Here is a 9,363-nt window from a genome sequence, read left to right as displayed (position 1 = left end):
ATGGTTTACTACCGAACTTCGAGAGTACAGACGCAATTGCCACTGCCTAAAAAAAGGCCTGGAGGTACACCAAATCCTCAGAAGCACACAACTTCAGAGCCGCTACCAACACCCACCACCAACTCATCAGAAAAACAAGGAAAAAAGCATTTGAAGACAGAATCTCCACACACGCACAGAACAGAAAATAACTTTTCAACATCATCAAGGAGTTCGCCCAACCCACCAGCGAGTCGGCTGACATTACTCCCTCACAAGACCTCTGAGACAAACACAGCATCTTCTTTCACCCAAAAATCAAGAGCATCAACAGTTGTCTAACTTCTTCTTGGAGAAAATTCGCTCCATTCAGACATCAGTTTCCTCCGACAGTCTGGAGTCAGGTCTCTCTCTGGCAGATAGAGTGTGCCCACTTCCCTCTCAAACATGAGCCACTTTTTCCCCTATTGATCTATTTAGCTCCCTTAGATTTGTTAAAAGTCTGAAGTCTGGTTCACCATCAGACCCTTGTGCTGCTATACTGTTGGCCGCTGTTGCCGAGTCAGTCAATCCAGAAGTCAACAGACTTATTAACATGTCCCTTCAGGAGGCGTGTGTTCCTTATGCTTGGAAGCAGGCCAAGATCTTTTGAAAAAGCCCTCTGTTGACCCTATGTGCCCCGGAAGCTACCGCCCAATTTCCCTTTTGCCCAGTATAGCTAAAATCTGTGAAAAGGTAGTGAACAGGCAGCTGACGGAGTTTATAGAGGTTGCAGGCCTGCTCCATCCGGCTCAGTCGGGATTTAGGGATAACCATTGTACCAAACTCGCCTTGGTGGAAGTCACTGAGAGTATCCATGAATGTTTGGATGCTGGCGGAAGGGCAGCCTTGATTTTGCTGGACCTCTCGGCAGCATTCGATACGGTTCCGCATTCACTATTGCTGACCAGATTGGCTGAGATAGGTATCACTGGTACGGCCTGGGGCTGGCTAAAATCTTTTCTGGAGGACCGAACACAGCAGGTTTGGCCCCTCCAGCCGCGTCCCTGCCCCAGAATGTAGACACGAGTGTCCCTCAGGGGTCTTCCCCGAGTCCTCTCCTCTTTTATGTTAATGTAACACCCCTAGTTCAATTGGCGGAGGATCTGGGTGGAAAAATCATCGCTTATGCTGACTACACCCAGCTTCTGTTCACTTGGAGTAAAACTGAGGATTCTGTTGACGCTGCCCAAAAATGCTTAATTTCAGTCTTTCGCTGGTTGTCCTCGGCGCAGCTCAAGTGCAATGAAGAAAAATCTGAAAATCCTTCTCTTTGGGAAGTTTCCTCCTAATTTTAGAGAAACACTCTGGCCACCGGGCTTAGCCCTACCAGTGTCAACTGGCCTCCCAGTAAAAAATCTGGTGATATGGTTTGAGGAGAACCTCATTTTCTCTACGCAGGTTAAGAAGCTGGCCGATACATGCTTTGAGCTTCTAAAAACTCTGAGAAGATTTCTTCCTCTCCTGTCTAGACCGGCAAGGGAAACGGTTACTCGGGCCCTTATTCTATCTCGGATAGATTATGGAAACGCGCGCTATGTTGGCATTCCAGGCTATCTGATAAATAGGCTGCAGGTAGTCCAGAATGCGGCTGCTAGGCTCCTTCTTGATATTCCTGCTAGAAATAGCGTGAGACAAAATCTGAGAGCACTCCACTGGCTACCTGTAGCTGAGCAGGTGAAATTCAAATCACTCATTATAGCCCATTGCGCGCTCCATGCCTTGGGCCCAAGCTATCTTAAAACCGTTTTTCCTTCTACGTTCCTTCAAGACCACTCCGTTCTTTGCACCTACTTCTGGCCACGGTTCCCCGGTTTCGGCTACAAAGGATGGGTGGCAGCGCACTTAGCGTGAGGGCAATTTTGGCTTGGAATGCACTTCCTCTTGCTCTTCGCAGCTTTCTGGACATTGCCGTGTTAAAAAAAAAAAAATGAAATCCTTCCTCTTTAACTAAACTGACCTGTACCTCCTCTCAAGGTTCGTGCCGGGACACTCCTGTAGTAACCAAGTGTGCTACAAGTGATAATAACAGAACATAACATCTACGACAACTTAGACAAAGGCAACCAACACACAGAACCCCCACCAACCACCGCCAACACCCTGAAGCCATCGATTGACAAATGGACAGCCCTCACCACCGAAGACACACTGAAGACGGTTAAGTAAATCCACTCCGGGCCCCCATGGACCCCAGCCCCCACCACATCTTCAACGGAGCTGCTGACACCATCGCACCAATGCTCTGCTCCCTGGTGACCACCTTGTTCCCCGACGACTGGAAACACGTTGAGGTCAATCCCCTCCTGAAGAAACCCTCGGCGGACCCCACCGACCTCAAAAACTACAGGCTGATCTCCCTGCTCCCGTTCCCTGTGAAAGTAATCGAGAAAGCCATCAACAGCCAACTCGCCACATTCATCGAAGAGCACAACATCCTCGACTCCTCCCATTCTGGCTTCAGAACAAAACACAGCACGGAAGCTGCCCTCCTCACTGCAACAGACGACCTTCGCACCCTACTGGACAAAGGAGAAACAGTAGATCTCATCCTCCTCGTCCTCTCAGCGGCGTTCGACACAGTCTCCCGCCGCACCCTTATACGCAGACTCCATGACGCAGGGATCCAGGACAAGGCCCTCGACTGGAACTGCTCCTTCCTCTCTGGCAGAACATAGCGGGGCAGACTCCCCTTTCCTCTCGGACCCTACACCAACCATCTGCAGAGTCCCTCAGGGGTCCTCCCTCAGCCCTACGCTCCTCAACGTCTACATGGCTCTGCTCGCCCCCATCGTCAGAACCTGTGGACTCAACATTTTGTCATACGCAGCCGACACCCAAATCACCTTCTCCCTATCCAACGAACCCAACAACGCCAGACACAACTTTCGAGAAGGCATGGAAGCCATCGCCAAATGAACGAAAAACAGCTGCCTACAACTAAACACGAACAAGACGGAAGTACTCATCATGGGCCCAAACCCTAACAACTGGAACGACAACTGGAGTCCCCCCGCCCTCGGAAACCCACCCACCCCCATGGACCACACACGCAACCTTGGAATCATCCTGGACTCTGAGCTCAAAATGGACCGCTAGATCAACTCTGTCTTGTCCTCCTGCTTCCACACCCTCTGCCTCCTACAGAAGACCTTCAAATGGATCCCCCTCAAACTCAGAAAGACCGACACTCACGCCCTGGTCACCAGCAGACTTGACTACGGCAACGCACTCTACGCCGGAATAAAAAAAAAACTCACACGCAAGATACAGAACATCTAGAATGCCGCAGCAAGACTGGTCCTCAACCTGTTATGTTATGTTATGTTAATTTTGACTTGTAGAGGGCTTAATACCTGCAGGTCTCTAAGCGCATCAAGAAGATCCACGAAAGTTCCAAGAGAGAGTTGTATCACAGAGGAGAGTGTTATGCCCAGGCTTCTGTAAATAATAGGGTCTTAAGTTTCTTCCTGAATGGAAGGAGGCAGCTTTCAGAGCAAAGCTGACCAGGCAGCCTGTTCCAAAGTGGCGACATAAGGACCGAGATGGCTCGACCGCCTTCAGTGGTGTAGTTGAATCGTGGGCATGTTAGAAGGCCCTCTGTTGAGGACCTTAGTGAGTGGCAGGAGGCGTATTTCTCCAGGCGTTCCTTGATGTAATTGAGTGCCTGTCCTGACAAGACACTGCCACATCTCCCAGTACCTGTGGCTCCCCATCAAGGCAAGAGTCACCTTCAAGAGGCTCACCCACACACACAAGGCTCTCCACGACACTGGACCAGCATACCTCAACAGCTGACTCAAATTCCAAGCACCCCAAAGGACCCTACTATCAGCCCAGCTCTCCTACGCTTTGGTCCCTCGCACCAGAAGAACCAGATCGGGAGGCCGCTCCTTCTCCTTCCTCGTGGCCAAAGCCTGGAAAGCCCTTCCACTCCACCTCAGGCAGACAACATCTCTTCCCATCTTTGCAAGAAACCTCAAAACCTGGCTCTTCAACTGACCCCCTTCTTGATTGATTGGAACCTGCACCCCCCGCCACCCCCAGCACCTTGAGACCCTTACGGGTGAGTAGTCGTGCTCAACAAATGCCTGATTGATTGATTGGTGCATGGGTCAGAACCGGCGCATCGCCCCTGTTTTGTGGATCGTAGCTGGTTTATTGCTCCTGCTGCGTGGATCAGAACCAGTGCATTGCTCTTGTGTTATGACCAGAACTGGTGCATTGCCTCTACTGCGTGGATCTGCCCCCACACATCACCTTCGGAACCAAAACTGCACAAGGTCCATACATCTCCTGTTGACAGCCTCCACTATGCTACCAAATCTTCACATCACAGCTCTTTGCTAATTGGAGCCGATGCATCACCACTGCTGCGTGGATCAGGACCGGCGCATTGCCATCACTACATGGATTGACACTGACACATTGCTTCAGCCACACCCCTCATCTTCGGCATCGACGCTGCCGGAATCCAGGTACTTTTGTTCAGCAAGTGTCACTGGGTCCGCTAAACATTTTTCTCTTGACCTGTCCAGCATGGTCAGAAATTTGAAGTGAGCGCTTATTGCTCTAAGTGCTATTTTACAGTTTACTCTTTAAATATTCATATCTCGGGTTCTACTCATTAGATCTTTGTCATTTTGGTCTTGTTTTATTTATTAAATTAAGTTCAATTTTTGTAAAATGGTGAGGCATTTTCACTGTTAGAAGTGTTGCACGAGTACTTTACACATTTCCTCTAAGCTAAGCCTGCTCTTTGCAAGGTTACCAGAGGGTGTGCATGTGTTAATTTAGGGTTTGCCAGCTCCTTACCCTGATTAGGATTGTGATTACTGCCTGACTTGTGCTCATACCAGAGTCAATCAACAACATAATTTCTAACATGTGGTAATAATGGTCCAAGCCATAATGAGACATAATGAGCCATAATTAAAGGGGACTTTAAAAAAAAAGATTTCTAACATCCTGATCCAAAGAAATGACGTAATGGACAAGGCAGCACACATGGAAACAGCAAAAAAAGAGGATGAAATAAAGCATTTCTCCTCATTTTGCCTGTTTAAGGCCAGGTTTTACCTGGTCTTAATTTTGGCGCTACCACCTATTTACACTGCCCTTGTAAACAGGGTGCAGCATCAAAATCATTGGGTGTTGCGATGGAATGCCCACCACAACACCCATCGCCCTCCCCTTTCACGCTAAATACAGCGTGAAAGGCTGCCTTATTTACAAGGCAGCATTAATCCACGTTAAGTGGCTTAACGCTATCTTGTAAATAAGGCCAGGCCCCTATCGCCATCACAGTGTCACTGAAAGAGACGTTGTGGTTGCGATAGGGGTTTGTAAATATGCCCCAGAGTGTAACCTATAGATGAACTGGAATATGAAAACATTGAATAGGCCACACGCCGGTTGTTGCTGAAATACAGAAACATTCTGAATGCCCTTACTCAATACAATCAGGTAAATGGCTGTTATCATTAGCTTGTCACCACAACCAATTCAAGCCTACTCTAGTGAGCGTAAGCTTTTCCATAAAGCAAGCATCAGGCGCACAGTCATAAAATTGCAAATGTATTCACAATTACAGTTGGCAAAGCCAAATACTACCTCTCCCATCCTAACAGGGCTTAACAAAGATCTTCAAACTGAAACTCTTATATATGCATGGTTTGAAGGGGGACCAACACCAAAATCCTTACTCAGTAATGTAGTTCATGAGATTTCATACAACAAAGTAACTATCGGCAGGCTGTAATACAAAGTAATACAATGCACACCTAAAAGCCTATCAATGTTAACATATGCTTTTCACAATAAATACATCAGTACTACTGACTTTATTATAAAATTACATAATAAACAGGCTAGACCTATAGCCATGAGCCCTGGCTTACCACCATGGCCAAATCAGTCTAGCTGCATCAAGTATACACTTTGTCACAAGGCAAAAAGAGCAATACGTGCAGTCTTTTTCGTGGACGTTCACAAATGGTGCCCAATCAAATCCTGTACTCAGGGGCCACCAGCAGGGAGCCTAAGCCCCTCTCTCAGCAGGACCCTGATAGTTATTTTTTGATCACAAACATTTGAATGCCCGGTGTAATGTCAAGCCAGGTCTAAAATCCGTGAAGGTTAATGACTGCCCTCCTACTCTCTGTGCTACTGCCATAGAAAAACACCATACGTTATCTAGTTATCTAAGACACTTTGATTGCATAACAATTTCATGTGTGTACCCTGAAAGATGTCTCAGGAGCTGGATAATTAAACACAATGATCACAGTTGGTGGAGGGCAAACATTTTTTTGTGGAAGCAGACAACTTCTGCACAATCATAACATTTACTTCCGACTCCCAACAAGTGGGCACAGCCAATGCCCATCTCTTAGTGAGTCACACAGCATTATCTGGTGACAGCTGAACTGTTAGTGTCCATCTTGTAGATGCTATGATTCAAACAGAGCTAAAAGCAAACGGAGAAAATGTGATACAAGAGATGGAATATCCACTTTTCACAACAGTAATGCACTGCTATGCCATTTATTTTTGTTCCCTAAGATCTGAGCAATTGCCTAATTTGTTAGCAGGAATTTCCCGCAAGCACTTTCACAACAGGCCTGTACAGGCGTGGCCAATTTTAGATTTGTGAATAATTGTTTAACCTGTTCCTTAGACGTGACATAACAAGCAGCATAAAAAGCCAGCTGCTGTTACTGAAGTACTATGCAACTGTGAACCTATATTTTATGTGTCTTTGATAAGTTTAAATAAATTAGTTTAAATTTAGTATTTACCACATGTTCTCTTATTTTTAGCAAATGCAAAGAGATGATAAATGGAGTGCTGAATATTTTCATACACTCACACCCAGTCTCAAATCTGAGTTGAATCAATATAAGTTCCTTAGCTCACTTAGCCACCCCAGTTTGGACCCAGTTATATGCAAACCAGTCTTGACCCTGTGCCTAATGGGAACAGTACAGTCCAAACTGCAAAGCCAGGTCTTTCCTTGACCAGAAAAAAGCATGCTGGGACCAATTTCGAGGTAGTACCCCTCATCAGCCAGGCTGGCTTGAATCCAGTGGCAAAGTGAGCAAGGGACCCACATCTGGGCATACCCTGCCTACTTAGGGCGAACAAAACAAACACAAAAAGATGACAAACAGAGTGCTGAAACTTTTCAGACATTCACTACCAGTCTTAGATCTGTGTTGGATCCATCATCATTCCTTAGCTCACTTCGCCATCCCAGTTGGGACCCAACCATCTGCAAATCAATCTTGACCCTTTGCCTCATGGGAACAGTCCAGCCAAACTGCCAGGCCAGATCCTTCCAGGACCGCAAACAACCATCCTGGTACCGGATTTGGGGTAACACCCCTCATCAGCCAGGCTACTTTGAATCCAGTGGCAAAGTGAGCAAGGGACCCACGTCTGGGTATACCCTTCCAACTTAGGGTGAAACAAGCAAATGCAAAGAAATCATGAACAGAGTGCTGACATTTTTCAGACACTCACCCCCAGTTTCAGATCTGGGTTGAATCCATCATCGTTCCTTAGCTCACTTCACCACCCCAGTTTGAACCTAGCCATATGCAAATCAGTCTTGAACCTGTGTCTCATGGGAACCATTCAGCCCAAACTGCCAAGTCAGGTTTTCCCTGGACCGGAAACAAGCATCCTGGGACTGGTTTCAGGGTAACACCCCTCATCAGCCAGGCTAGCTTGAATCCAGTGGCAAAGTGAGCAAGGGACCTACGTCTGGTCATACCCTGCCAACTTAGAGCGACCAAAGAAAACACAAATAGATGAAGAACGGAGTGCCGAAGGTTTTCAGGCACTCACCCCCAGTGTCTGATCTGGGTTGAATCCATCATCATTCCGTTCCTCACTCCGCCACCCCAGTTTGGACCCAGCCATAGGAAAATCAGTCTTGACCCTGTGCCTCATGGGAACAGTCCAGTGCAAACTGCCAGGTTAGGTCCTCCCTGGACAGGAAACATACTGGGATCGGTTTTGGGGTAACACCCCTCATCAGCCAGGCTATTTTAAATCCAGTGGCAAAGTGAACAAGGGACCCAAGTCTGGCCATACCCTGCCAACCTAATGTGAACAAAGTAAACACACTTATTTTTAGCAACCAGATAATTACAAATTTCTGGTGCTGTGATTTGTAAAAGAAAAGATCTGGACTTGAAATGTGTCTTTGTTACATAATGACAACTGGTAAGATGTCCCATCTTTGCTTAGATGCATTTTATTAGCTGCAGCCAAACACAGAAAGAGCTAGAGGGTAGTCAGATAGAAGTAAACAAGTTGCTGTGTCCCTGATGGGCTGTAGCCTGTCCTTGCGCCTTGATCCTGATGGCATAAACGTGAAAGACACTATCTATCCTTTGCTTTCACTTACTTCCATTCTGCAGGCACTGACCCTAGCACACCTGGATGAGCCACATTACGAACCTCTGTGATCCATCCACTTGCATGTTCTTGCTTTGGCAGATGTGTCATCTTCGTACTCCACCTGTCCACATGCCCACTAATACAGTCCTAAAATCCTCCTATAGATATGTTTCAAAGGTGAATGAGATTAGAGGAGGGACCTCAATCAATCATGCTTGGGAGAGGTTGGCTGAGCAGAGGTTTTACTTGGGGGCATGGAAGGAGAGGTGGCCATTGAGGTAATGAGGTCTGATGTTGTGGAGGGCGTTGTAGGCAAGCTTGAGCAGCTTAAAAGTTATTCTGTCAATGGGGAGCCAGTGAAGGTCATAGAGGTGTTGGGTGATGTAGTTGTGCCATGGGATATCAAGGATTAGTTTGACTGTGGCGTTCCGGATGGTCTGGAGTTTGTAGAGGAGGTTTTTGTTGATTCTATCATAGAGGGTGTTGCTGTAGTCCAGTCTGCTTTTGACAAGGGCATGAGTGACTATTTAATTGGAGTCAGGGGATGCACTTGAATGTCTTACGTAGTATGCAGAGGGAGTTGAAGCATGCGGAGGAGATGGCGTTGATCTGGCAATTCATAGTGAGTCATGAATCCAGTATGATGCTGAGGTTACATATATGGTCCATCGGGGTGGGTCAGTTTTTGATGGCGGGGGCCACCATTTGTCGTCCCATGAGGAGGGGGTGGAGCAGAGGATGAGGACTTTTGTTTCCCCTGAGTTGAGTTTCAGACAGCTGCTCTTCATCCAGGTTGCGACGGCTCTCGTTCCTTCTTTGAAGTAATCCCCACTCCAAAGGCACAACTGGGTAGAAGTACTGGGGCCCTGCCAGGGGTAAAAACTGCTGTGCTAAAAGGATTGCCACTCTGCTTGACTGCTGCTCTGGAAGAACTGG

The sequence above is a fragment of the Triturus cristatus genome, chromosome 7, assembly GCF_964204655.1.
Source record: "Triturus cristatus chromosome 7, aTriCri1.1, whole genome shotgun sequence".
In the NCBI taxonomy this organism is placed as follows: domain Eukaryota; kingdom Metazoa; phylum Chordata; class Amphibia; order Caudata; family Salamandridae; genus Triturus; species Triturus cristatus.
Note: the sequence above shows the minus strand (reverse complement) of the source record.